The 14,019-nt window shown below is 38.7% G+C and overlaps 1 long non-coding RNA gene across 3 annotated transcripts in view; it reads left to right on the top strand.

Moving 5' to 3' along the window:
* The first annotated feature begins 3,114 nt into the window (after positions 1–3,114).
* The window catches only part of LOC103680826, an 80,163-nt gene continuing 69,258 nt past the window's right edge, over positions 3,115–14,019 (top strand). For 2 of the 3 annotated variants that reach the window (XR_573167.2, XR_573169.2), the window contains exons 1-4: positions 3,115–3,676; positions 8,400–8,537; positions 10,125–10,199; positions 13,755–13,875. This is a non-coding gene — a long non-coding RNA (uncharacterized LOC103680826). Of the gene's footprint in view, positions 3,677–8,399; positions 8,615–10,124; positions 10,200–13,754; positions 13,876–14,019 lie in introns of those variants that run through there. The other variant, XR_005832239.1, reaches the window with a different exon arrangement.

Raw genomic sequence — 14,019 nt, 5'->3', positions numbered from 1 at the left:
GTTAATTGAGACCCTGACCGTTTATATCTCTGGCTTCTCATGTAGTTACAGAACAGTGAAATTCAGTAACGTCAGCGCCGCAGTCCACCCGACTCCACAGCTCAGCAAACAGAGGGAGTCAAACTGAACCAAGGGTAGCCGAAAACCCTGACCACACAACCCCAGGTGTCCACCTGAGGAAAAAGTGAGCAAAGAGTCTCTTGCTACTCCTCAGCCAATTATGCTAGAAATGATCACCCCAAAACTCAGGCCAAATAGATTATCCTGTAGCTGAAAGGTTTCAATTTGACATCTTGTGGTGCATGTTTATTTTCCTCCAGGCAATTATGTCTTAGGAAACAACGTTCAGGATTGTAGAATTCTAGAATAGTAGTGTCAAAGGAGACTTAAAGACCATCACTTAGAAAATTGTTTATCTGATAGGACATGCCAGGGTAATAGTATTACTGGTGGCGATAAAAACCCCTAGACCCCACTTATCCATGTAGTCAAAGCATCATCGAAGAGTTCAAGCAAACGCTCTGAAATATTCTGTCATTTAAATATAATATTTACAATGATTTTCTGCCCTCTGTCTGAATTGCGGTTAACACTTCTCTTGCCAGTTACATGGATTCGTTTTGCTTGGGAATGCTTTCTTCTCAAGTTCTAGAAGACCACACACATTATGGAGGCTAAGACTACCTCCTCTTTGCAGCTATGAAGTGCCCACTAAATGGAATTTTTTGGCCCTTCTGAAGCTGTTTTGTTGTTGTTGTTGTTGTTCTTCGGGTTCTCTGTTGATTCAGTCAGATTGCTGTTTAAACTGGAAAAATAGCAGATATCTCTTTTCCTGTGCTTATAAATGCATGTGGAGATTATTTACATATTTTAAAAATAAGTAACAAGCATTGGGGAAGCATGCAAGAAACATAAATCCAAACGTGGGCCTCAACCTTTTTGTATTATGGTTTCTTTGATGTTCGTACCGTGTAGTCTGAGAAACAGGAAATGAGTAGTAGAACAGTTGTAACTTGGAAGTGAGGCTTATGGGCACTTCTCTAGGTTGGTTCAATTCCCATCTCTTAAATAACAGAAATGTCCTTTTCCCCTTCAGACCTTGATGAATGTGAGAGTGGAGAAGACTGCTGTGCCCATCTCTGCATCAACTATTCAGGAAGCTACAAATGTCGATGTCAGGAAGGCGTTATTAGTTCTGATGGTGGTGGATGTGATGGTAAATTCCCGAGATCTAACATGAACTCATTATGTGATGGGGCAACCATGCAGGAAGAACATCTGAGGCCCAGGGTTAGGGGAGGAAAGGGAAGTTTTTGACACTAAAGGGACTTGGCTTTGTATGTGGTTCTACCATTTTCTATTGTATGAACTTGGACGACCCTAACTGCTCTGAGCCTCAGGTCCTCATCAGTAAAGTGAAGACAATAATAGGATTAGTGGGTAAATTAAGTAAAGTAATATATGTAAAGTGCCTAGTACAGTGATTGACGTCGAGAAATCACTCTGCTAAAAGTAGCTATTATTATTATAATGTTCATTGGCCCATAATCCCTTTTACCTAATTTAATATATATAGGCAAGTGAGAGATTTGGGCAGGCCGTAGAACACTGCCATAGGAATCATTCAGGGCAAGCTTGACTGGAATTAAAGTTAGTTCCTGAAAGTCATTTTAATCAGGGAGTCGTAGCAAAGGGATTGCCAGTTCATGAGCCACAGTCCAAATCTGTCCTGGAATCCTTTACATATCTGATATTAATCTAGCTAATGCGAGCTTTCAGAGGAGTCATTATAATCTTCTAACTTATTTGTTAAAATTGGTTCACTTACCCTTCAGATGATTTCTAAGTCATATATATATGATTTAGATATAAATATGATATATGATGTATATATGATATATAAATATCATAGGAGATTTAGGTGAGTAGTATTAATTCACCTTTTTTATACTATTAAGAATGGTTCATGTAAGTCATTGCTGTAATTTATTTAAGGTTTATCTTAAATATATAACCTTTAAATTTTCATTTATGATCATTATTACCATTATTTTGAACCACATTTTTTAAAAATAAAAGCAAAGATTAGAGAATTAATATCTGTCTCAATAACAGTAAAATTATGTATGAAGGATTTAATGCCTCAGAGAGAATAGTTTCTTTGCTTAAAGAAACAAATTACTGCATTCTGTTGAGGATGATAGATATGTCTCTTCATATAGATAGCCAAGCTCCCCAGCCTTGCAATATAGATAACAGCAAAGAATACAAAACTGTATCTATATATTCTAAACACAGTAGAGTATATTACCATTTACCACATTCCATCCAATTAACGGGGCCAAAAAAAAATTGAATTTTATGTACCATCTGCTTTTAAGTAGAGTGAGCCAAGAGATGATTGTATGGCGTGAATGTACATACTTGGGCACACACATCCAAATGGAAAAGGTATCCAAAATCTGAAGCAAAACTTAGAAACTCAGCTTTATAAATGAACTTTTAGTATCATAAACACATTGACCAAAGTCTGGGCTCAAATGTGGACATACACCACCAGTAAGTCAAATGAATCAAGGGCCGGGGTTCTTCTTCCATCTTAAAATTCTCCACAAGCCTTGTACAGAATTACACATGGAATAAATGCTTCATCTTAGATGCTGAATAATTCAAGAATGATGAACATTCTATAAAGCGGTACACTCAGACCATTGAATTTCTTTTAAGTTGTAAATTCTTCATCAAAATCTTGTGATCAAGATTTCAGGAAGAACTTGTCTATAAGGATGAACTATAGTAAACTTCGAAATGAGTGGAAGAAAAATAATTGGCAGGGTATACTTGAGGAAGAATTCGGGGACGATGCCTTCTATATGGCAAAACCTTGTTTTTGGCTAATAAGGGTGGCGAGGGGAACACAATTATGCCCATGGGTTCATAATGTTTATTTATCTTTCAACACCTAAAAGCAGACGTTGTTTAAATTTTCCTAGATGTGGTTGAGTGTCTGCATGTCAGCATAGTCTGTGACCAGCTGTGTATTAACTCTGTGGGGCCATAGGACTGTCACTGTGAAGAAGGCTACAGAATTGGAAATGATGAAAAAACTTGCATGTGTACGTCACTGTGAAGAATTTTGTTGTATCTCTTCTAAACGACTTCAACCCTCATCTTGTTCTTGGAGAGCAACAGAGACCACATGTCCCTTAACTCAACCTGCCCTCCCCTTTCTGTCTTCACAGACTGAGCTCTTCCTTTTCCTTTTGTTCAATCTGCTGCGGTTTCAACTTCGTGCTTGCTGCTTCTCACCCACATTTACAAAAGACTTCTTGAAAGAGCTTTCTCAAAGAGTTGCACCTTCCAGTCACCCCCTGCCTTGACTGTCTGGTTCAAACTCTCTCATTTCTCTCATCAACCCCTGCTCAGTTTTTCCTTCTTTTAACCAGGATGTTGAATCCAGGCATTTTTCTGTGTGCCCTTAGCCTTAGATGATGGTGAGCTGGAGGAAGAAGAAGAAGAATTAGAAGTTGTAAGGTTTCCATACCTTCTATTCAAGAGCCCACCTCAACTGCTTCACGATGTCGCTATCTCTCTGCCTCCCACCCACGAAGATGAAGAAGATGAGGAGGATAAGGAAACACATACTTGAGGAGAACTGACTGCTTTGAGCAAAATGGTGAGTCAAAGAATTTATTTCATTATACTCACCTCTTTTTTTTTAGGTAATTCACATAAATTCTCTTATAGGCAATTTCATTATCGGTATTTAATGCCATCGGATGTTTTAACATGTTAGCAAGAAAAGTGGGGCCAAAATTACTTCTTCACTGCTTCCTGTCAAATTCACCATCTTCTATTTTTCTTCCTTTTGCGCAATAAAGTTTGCTATGTAGGTATGCGTAGAAGTCGGAGTGCAGGGTGTGGGGGGCTGTTAAAGTGTGTACAGAGAAACGGAGTAGGAAACTATCTTTAAATTAGCATAACGGGGGAAAAGATTGGATTGGGACCTTGTAGTTCTTCTAACTATTATGACTCCGCTAGAAGTCACTACTATATAGTTGAAATTTACCTCAAATAGCCTTAAAATCTAGATTCTTTCTACATTTTAAAATGCCAGGAAGCAATTGTTCATTATGCTGAAGTGGACCAAGAAAAATATCTTTAAAAATGGGAGCAGTTTCACTTATACGTCCACGCAACAGAACTGAAGCATCAAATCACTTCTGATCAAAATAAATTAGCATACCCTCTTTCAAAAGTAACAGTTTGCAGCCAGTCTGCTGCCTCTTTTTTCTTTTCTTTGTAAAACAGAACTGCTCTTTTTGTTCTCCCTCTATTTGTGGTATTTTAACACTATCAAAGCTGGATGATTGCTCTAGGAAGAGTTGGTTAAAATGCAAGAGGCATTTTTATGCTATGGTCAGTCTATAAGAATAATATCAATAAATGTGTCTGTATACAAATGGAAATGCTTTGATGTTTCTTAATTAAACTCCTGATTCTTTGGCTACTCGAAGTTGGAAAAGAAACAGAATAGAGACCTTGCTAAACATGACAGGCTTTCCATTAGGAAGTCTGAAAGACCCCACCTAGAAACAGAAGCAAAACTCGAAATGGAAAGTTCTTTAAAACAACTGAAAGCAAGTCTCTACATTCTTATTCAAATTAAAGTAATTTCCCTGAAGAATAGAATGGAAAATCACATTATGGTACATTTATGCGATAGAAAAGTACACAGACATTAAGAAATAAACTAGCATGCACACAATATGGGTAAGTTTCACAAACATTCTACTAAATGAAAGAAGTTTGATACCAAAGACTGCTTTATATAAAGTTCGTTTATATGAAGTTCAAAAATAAGGAAAAAATAATCTGTGCTGATAGAAATCAGGATAGTGCTCAATTTGTGAGGCTAATGATTAAGAAATCATCAAATCACCTTTGTGTTTTTGCAGTGTTGGTAATCTGTATCTTGACCTGGGTGTCATTTACAAGGGGTTGTTTACATCGTGGAGAAGAAAGTAAGAAGTGTACTCTTAAGTTCTATGCACTTGTCTGCATGCATATTAAATGTCAATGAAAAGGTTTCCTAGAAGAAAAAACAACAACCTGGCATTTTAAAAAGCCTGGAAGAGGGGCACCTGGGTGGCTCAGTCTGTTAAGCATCTGCCTTTGGCTCAGGTCGTAATCTTGGGGTCCTGGGATCGAGCCCCATGAAATAAATAAGTAAGCAAGCCAGCCTGGAAAGAAAAGCACCAAAGTGCCAGAAACAGTGACTATTTTTGTGTTCAGGAATCAATAGTAATTTCTTTTTACCTTTCTACTCTTTTAAACATTCTAGTGTTTAGGATCTATATTCCAAACTCTATTTTAAAAGATACCATTGTTATTGCTTTGCAATTGTCTTTTTCTGAGACTGTTTAGGAAATATGCCCAAGGATCTTTTTTCTTTCTTTTCTTTTCTTTTTCCTTTTTCTTTTTTTTTTTTTTTTAAATGAAGGGTTTCATTTCCATTTTCAGTGGTAGAGACAATATGGGCCAACTAAGATGGTATCATAGTTCCGTCGGTGAAAATCACACCTTCAGACACAATTGCAGTGTGAGCTGTGAGGACCTTCTGAATGGGGGCAGATGCCAGGAAGGAAGGAGTGAGTGCTCTTGCCCAGATGGCTGGGGAGATAATCTTTGCAATGACAGTAAGTCATACTGGAGAATTAGTAAAAGGGTAATGAGTTCTTTACTACTGGTAAATTACTGTGATGTGTTCTCCTTTACACGTGTTCTCCCGAAAATGTTTTAAAAGGTAAGCAGTTGATATGGTGAGAAACTAATTTATTTGTTGTGCATAAAGAATGCTTAGAAACGCTAAGGTTTTAAACTGAACATGTGATTAAAAGGGGAGATTTTGTGTTACCTGGGAAACTTGATGTGCTGTCTTTTGTTTATCCCTGGAACATAAAAGTTAATAAAGGATCCTAATATTCTAGGCCTATAAAAATCCCTCCATTTAAATAAATCATTAGGCCCTGGCAAGCTATTCCCAATGAAAAAAAAAAAGAGTTTGTGTTACAAAGTGCAATTAATGGAACTGCTTGACTGCTTCTTTTTGTCTGTTTTTTTTTCCTTTTCTTTACAAAATATGTTAACATAAGCCAATGACACTTTTAAGTTTTTTTATGTCTCTCATGTGAAAATATCAAAGATTTGAAAAATGATACCTTGAACACATCGTTTCCTTTACCTTTTAAATAGAGGTACACTTGCAGGAAAGAAAACTGCCAAGTACTGAAATCAAAATATATTGACTGTTTCCTCTTTCTCTTTTTAAATTTACCTTATACATTTTTTTAACAAAATGGTTTTCTTAGTTTTTGTGATTACTTTGAAAGATGATATGAGCAGATTTTCTTTTGAACCCCTTGCATATAGGAAGAAAGATGACAAATATTGTTTCTGAGACAGAGGCAAAACTTGAGTCAGAACATAGTGAAGTATTTACCAAAATTACTAGTTAGGGTGTTGAGGATCTTCCTTAAGCATCCCTCTGATCATGTTTCTGTGCTGCTCAAAAAACTTCAAGGGTGACCCATTTCCTGCTACATAAGCACACACTTCTAATCTAGGAGTGGCAACCATGTACAATCAGACACTCATAAATCTTTTTCTCTTTTTATCCTAATCACGGCTTTTTGCTCAGCTTCTCATTTCCAGCAAACTAAACTGCTCACTACTTAACGTTTTGCATTTTTCAGCTCTGTGCCTTTTGCTGAACTGCCATCTTTGTCTATTGCTGCTTGTTGCATGAAGCTTTATTTGATGGCCCCAGTCTAGCCACAACTGTTTATGTTTTTGGTGGGTTTCAAGTCACTATCTCTCTCTCTCTACATTGAATTAGAGTTAGCTATCTCCTGTTCTATCTCCCTTACTAGACTGAGAGTTCATTGGTCAGGTACCAATGTTTTCTCCAAAGTGAAGGCACCCAGTGCATGAATAGACAAATGAATAAAACTCGGTGTTGAGACACCCAGCTATATTGACCTGCAACTTGACGTACTCAACTATATACGATTGGGATCAAAACATGTGGTATATGACTATTAGGAAGTAAATACTTCCCTTAAGTCAGTTTCATTAATAAATGTGCATCTTCCAAACCCTTGATTTCTCACATGGTAGCATGTGAAATTAAACTAAAAACCTATCTCAAATACATCAGAATAAAACATCTCTGATACAAAATTAACATAGAAATATTGAAAATGAACTTGTTGAAATGAAGATAAGATGACCTCTTCTTTAGCTTTGGAAAACCTTGCCATAAGAATTCAAAAAACTTACTACATATAAATTAACAGTGTAGATCTCAACCAGTGTTGCCCGCTTATTTCTTTCCTAGCCCTTTGTTTTTCTCTGTCCTTTCCTTCTCCTTTGCATAGTATCTTCAAGCTTAAAAGAAAAGAAAAAAGTCAATAAGGAGCCAATTTTCCATATTAGTATCTGGAGTGATGTGGGTGGATAGATAGAGGAGGTGATGTAAATATAGTTTTACAATATTTCGCCGATTATGATAAAATGCCAAGTAACAATGGTTTTCTGAAATCATCTCAACAGCTGTATTTACTCAAGTTAAACCCAAGTCACATTTTTCCCAATTTATTTTTTAATAGAATACTAAACACTTCCTAGGGGCGCCTGGGTGGCTCAGTCCTTAAGCGTCTGCCTTCGGCTCAGGGCGTGGTCCCGGCGTTATGGGATCGAGCCCCGCATCAGGCTCCTCCACTGTGAGCCTGCTTCTTCCTCTCCCACTCCGCCTGCTTGTGTTCCCTCTCTCTCTGGCTGTCTCTCTGTCAAATAAATAAAATCTTTAAAAAAAAATACTAAACACTTCCTAAAGAACCAACAAATCAGAGAAAACAGTTGTTTGCTTGACATCATCAATCTTTCACAATGCAAACTACCTTGGGTCCTTCAAGACAGTCTTAGCTGCATTCATTCCTAGTTAAAAATACATGGCATTTTTTTTCTACATTTTATTCCCATTTTTCAAAATAGAAGGTGCCATTTGTTTCTCATTAGGGCTGGTGACAGTTACACAACAAGGATGTCTGGGTAGCTGTGACAATGTGAGTGTTAGAGTTTAAGGAACAAGGTAAATTTTGCATGTGAACCTTGTTATCAGTTCTTCAGTGACCATCATTCTAATTAGCTGCATCAGTAATTTGCTCCCAGGAATGATTATTCCATCCAAGCTGGAAGCATTCTGCTGACTCTTTCTGGGTCTGAGAACTAGAGATTTTAATTACCCGGTATTCATTCTAATAGAAAGACAAACTTCTTTCTCCATTTGTATCATGGATATATTACACTGCTATTCACTTTCTCTACTTTCTTCTTAGCTTTTTCCCCAGAGACCCACGGGAAAGCATGTGGCAGCATCTGTGATTGTCAGAATGGAGGCACCTGTGATCCCCTGAGCAGTGTCAGTGGCCCCCACCCTGAGGAGTTCCTGGGAAAACCTGTGGAAACGGTAGAAGGTGGCTAGTGCTGGTCACGTGTCATAACTCCTTAAGTTCTTGAGGTTTCTAATAGGGAATAAACGAAATGAAAATTACACCTGGGGTGCCTGGATGGCTCAGTCAGTTGAATGTCGACTCTTCATTCTGGCTCATGTCATGACCTCATGGGTCCTGGGATCAAGCCCCTTCTTGGACTCCCTACTCAGTGGGGAGTCTGCTTGAGGATTCTCTCCCTTTGCCCCTCCCTCCACTCACTCTCTCTCTTTCAAATAAATAAACAAAAATTTTAAATGAAAATTACATCTGTATTTTTCAAGGTGGCCTTTTTGAAGAAGAAAAAAGGCCGTATCTATGTATACAAGAGTACAGTTGCTCTGACTGATGACATGTGTATCTAAGTATGATAAATCTTGGTACAGAGACTTTTTTTCTGCTGAGCAAAAAGTTGAGATTGTGTGTGTAGATTTGGACATAGGAACTAGGGGGAATTTATTTGCTCTGCATAATAAAAAGAAGAAAAAATGGAGCTCTTCGAGAAAACCAGGGAGGAAGAGAGATGAAAATCAGAGAAGCAAAGGAGAGGAGGGAGAGGGGAAAAGACAGGAGAAATGATGGATGAAAAACTCACAAAATACCTACGAGTGCTGTGTGTGGATTTTACATGGAAACCAGTGAAAAGGCTACATTTTCAGCATGAGCAGATAGAGCACAAAAATAAAACTGCTTGTACAAGCCCAAGAGTAGAATGCAGAGAGTGAATGAAGGTAAAAGTCTTTGGGGACTGTCAGCAATCCTGGGGAGTTTATTGGATTCTCTCAGATCACAGAACCGGGGACATGGAAACCGAGTTTACTTCCCTCTCTGAGTGATGTAGGAAGACTCCTGTTGGCATCCCAGTTATTCATCCCCCTGAACGATGTTTATTCACTTATTCAAAAGATACATATGAAGTGGTAGCAAGGCAGTGTGCCAGGCATTATGATATGGTAATGGAAAAGATGAAAAATAAAGAAGACTCTGGTCTTTCCATGTGGAACTTATATTCAGAGCAGACATAGGTTACAAATGTTGGTAGGTATTACAAATTAAATAATAATGTGTGCTTGGAGGTCAGACTAGGAGGAAAAGGCAGACTGTGTGAGCCAGGAAGCAACTTCTGGAAAAGTAACATTTAAGCTAAAGGCAGAAAAAGGAAGAGACAGAGACGGGGAAGAGTGAAGAGCATCCCACACTGAGAGGTTTTCTATAGCTGGACTCTGGAGTGGGAAAGAGTGAGGTTAAACAAAGGAACCCGCAGAAGGTCAGCTGGTGGAGCAAAAGTCAGCCAGGGAGACATGAAAGCACCCGAGGTCAGCTGGTGCAGGGGCCCATAGGTCTTGTTAAGTTTGGAGTTTTTAATCTGACAGCAATGGCAAGTCATTGTAGAATTTTAGACAAAGGATATGGAATCCTATCTGTAGCTTTAAAAAAAAATCTCTCTAGCTTCAGTCCAATTACCTTGGAAACATCTTACCTTGTACAATCTCCTTATTCCATATAACAACAGCTCTCACCAGTTTTGCATGTGGGTTATTATTTGCTTTGTGTGTCTTTTCGACCCTCCAGGAACCCCCAAAAGGATTCTTTGGGAAGAACTGCAAAAAGAAATGTAACTACACCAACAATGGCCATTGCCACAAGGTGTGTGGTGCTTGTATGTGTGAGCCAGCGTGCTATGAGGGGTTTTGTCATCTGAGTAAGTCCCGGGCAATAATTTGCTCTCTACATGATGGGGTGCCTGTGTGGATCAGTTGGTTAAGTGTCTGTCTTCAGCTCAGGTTATGATTTCAGGGTCCTGGGATTGAGACCCAAGTCTGGTTCCTTGTGCAGCGGGGAGCCTGCTTTCCCCTCTCCCTCCGTCTGCAGTTCCCCCTGCTTGTGCTCTCTCTCTCTCTGCAAAATAAATAAATTAAATCTTTAAAAAAAATAATTTGCTCTCTACATGAAGCAAGGAGGCTCAAAAAGTACTGAAAATTTGTTAGACAGAGAAAGAGGGTAAAAAACAGCATTTTATATAGTCATATATATGATGGCTTAGTTCTAGTCTTTATTCAGCTTCCTGACATTATAGAATCTAGATTTTGATGAATGAAAGAAAACTATTTCTGAATTACTTACATTTTTTTTCTAGTTATTTACCTTAAGAGAATTTCAGTTGTTGGACATTTGACACTTTCTGGGAGTTGAATATCAAAAGCCCAGAGCTAGTTTCTTTAATTTCTGTTCTAATGCAAAGTGATATCATTCCCTAAAATTTCCAAAACAGGCTATTCTCTTTGCATTTTGACCATCAATCACATTTTACAAAAGATGTGAGAAAATGCAATCACCAATAAGTACTTCAGTGCATCAGTAGCTTTTAGGATTTCTCCCAGTGGATCAGCACCAGACGCCCACCACCCCATCTTGAAGCTGTGTGCAAATACCTGTGAGCCTACAGTAATCTCTACCCTGTTCCTCTGCCTGTTTCACATTCCCTCCTCTGGAAATTCTTCCTCCGTGAACCCCAGTAATGCCACGACCTGTTTTTTTTAATAACCTACACCTTTTACAGTCTTATATTGTATTTTTAGTTGAATGTCCATGGACCTTTTCTACTTTATAAAAAGCTGTTTCCCCTTGGAAACAGAGAGTAAATTGTGAATACTCTAATAAGAGAGCCAGTGAAGGCATCATAGAAAACTGAACCTGGGTCACGAAGAAAGGTTAGGCTTGAATAAGCAAAGCAAAAGGGAGGAGAAAAGGCATGGGTAAACGTGAACAATGCAGGTGTAGATAGTGTGTACCAGAATATGCCAGGAGAAGAAAACTCACCTAGAAACAAAGACAGCATCATTTCTATTATTGTTCCTCTAGGGTCACAAGACACACCCCATTTTTAGTAATAACTTTGAATAATTTATAAGGTAATATCAGATGTTTTGGCAAAACCATTTAAATAATAATTCATCTGGTCAGAAATTCAAAGAGCAGATGGTGGTGGTAGTGATGGTGGTTACAATATTGAATGTGACCACCTTTAAAAAAAATACATGTTCCAGTTCTCAGGATTCTTATTGCTTAAACTCAAGGCTTCATTGATTAATGCCACTTACCTGGCCCTCAGAAGCTAGAGTTTGCAACCCTGTATTAGTTTTCTAGACTTGTTGTAATAAAGTACCACAAAGTAAGTGCCTTAAACAACAGAAATGTATTGCCTCACAATTCCGGAGCTAGTAGTCTGCCATCAAGGTGTTGGCAGGCCGTGATCCCTTTGAAGGTGCTGGGGAAAAATCAGTTCCGGGCCTCTCCAGGCTTCCCATAATTCCTTGGCTCTAATCCTCACAAGGTGTTTTCGCTGTTTGAGTATCTCTGTGCCCAAGTTTCACCTATTTATAAGGACATCAGTCTTATCAGATTAGAGACCCATCCCACTCCAGTCTGACCTCATCTTAACTAATTGCATTGGCAAAGACACAATTTCCAAGTCAGGTCACGTTCTGAGGTACTGAGTGTAGGACTTCAACATATGAGCTTTGGAGGACACATTTCAATGCATAACGAACCCTGGCATTGGATTGCCAAAAGATTTTACCTTTCCTTTTTTCTCTGCATATTTTCATAGTTATATTTCTTATTATACCCAATTGTCATATTTCAGCATTCCATCATGTCTGAGTTGTTCCCTGAACCACTGTTCTATATGCTAAACCAGGAAAAGTCAGGCATGGAAGCCAATCCAGGGAAGGGAGTGCTCTGGAATGAGCAAGAAGAGGCCAGCAAGGAAGATGAAAGCTCTGAGAGAGAGACCTGGGACTTTGTTGGTCTGGGAAAGGACTCAGAAGCCACAGAAAGGATGAGAGAAGGATCACATTTTATCATCCAAATGGGACAATATTAACAGTGAAAAGGGGCCCTGTTAATAAATCTGTTCTGCTTCAAGGGTAACTCTGTCCATGGCAATGGGGACACGAATCACCCTACGTGGTAGTATTATAACCACAACTTTAAATTATCTCTGCTAATAATAGCAGATATTAGCAGATGCTAATAATTTCCATCCAGCAGAAAGTCAAGTGACTTATTTTGTTTTCTCCAAGCAGCTTTTGACAGCAAAGCCTCTACAGGCATAGAATGCAATTACCTTGAGTTTGGAGATTACCTGAAGGATCTTGATAAGTCCCTTGGACATTTATAATGGGGGAGGAAAAAACATGTCAGGTTTTGGAAAAGGAATTGAATTACTACAAATAACTCTTCAAAGACAGAACTAAGGGTATGTTTTCCTAAATGCAAAGGTGAGACTTCTTCAAACTAGAATTCCTGTGCTGACTCCCATCCCTAAGACTCAACAGCATGGGGAAAATAATGAAGGAAAGGCAAGCACCATTTGCCAAAAGTGTAGCCAAGAAAATGCTGCTGTCACGATGAAAGTTATGTGTAATATACATGATGTAAAATTAGTTCGGATTACCACATCATAAAAGGGGATGGAAACAATGGTAAGCTTTTCCGTCAGTGCTTGTCCATCATCTTGCTGTGGCACAATGAATATAGGGCCTGGCAGACCTTACCAGTCCTTGGAGAATATTAACTATGGGCACCAATGGAGCACATTGAGAAGCAATTTCTCTCCCAGAAGCACCAAAGCCTTTTAAGTAGTTCAGGCTTCACTGTTCACATCCAGTTGCCAAAAAATCAAATTAGTTGCCTGCTTTGAAAGACATTTTTTTTCTTTCTTTCTTCTTCTTCTTTTTTTTTTTTCTGGCAGTCAGGATGATCCCCTTGTTTTCCCCATAATCAGGCCCCGCAGAAAAACATGCCTGTACACTGACAATGTAAAGGAAACAAAGCATGGTTTTCAGGTGACCAGTTTGCCTCAGTCTGCTTGCAGCCTGTCCCAAGGGGGTTTATGGATCTGGCTGCTCTTCAGAATGTCAGTGTGTGGAGGAGAACACCCTGGAATGCAGTGCCAAAAATGGCAGTTGCACCTGCAAATCTGGTTACCAAGGCAACAGATGCCAGAAAGGTACAATCTGATGATAAATTTTCTTTCTTCTCTAATAACAATGCTCAGCCTTTGTTCGGCACCATGTGATCATTAATTAGTTAACCCACCAGTGTCCTCAGGAGATGGGTAAGCTTTATTAATCCCCTATTTGCAGGTGAGGAAACTGAGACACATGGTGATGAAGTTATTTAACCTTGTCTTCTCAGCCTCTGCTGTTAGCTGTCCCCTGGCTAGCTTGAGCAAGAGAAAAAAGATCCCATTGCAAGAGAATCTTAAGAAGATTAAAGCTGGCCAATCACCTCTTTGAGCTGAAGTAATCAACCAAAGGTACTGCTAGCTTCCAGGGTTAACGAATTGTTTTCTTTATACCTGAAGATAGATCATTCAAACAAACTCAATTCAAAGATTCTATCCATAAAAAAGGTTTGGAAATTTTAAATAGGGTTATCAGTATCTCCTTTTTCAAATTTT

This window comes from Ursus maritimus, unplaced genomic scaffold (genome assembly GCF_017311325.1).
Source record: "Ursus maritimus isolate PB19 unplaced genomic scaffold, ASM1731132v1 scaffold_4, whole genome shotgun sequence".
Lineage (NCBI taxonomy): Eukaryota > Metazoa > Chordata > Mammalia > Carnivora > Ursidae > Ursus > Ursus maritimus.
This window is presented reverse-complemented; position numbering and strand designations above follow the sequence as displayed.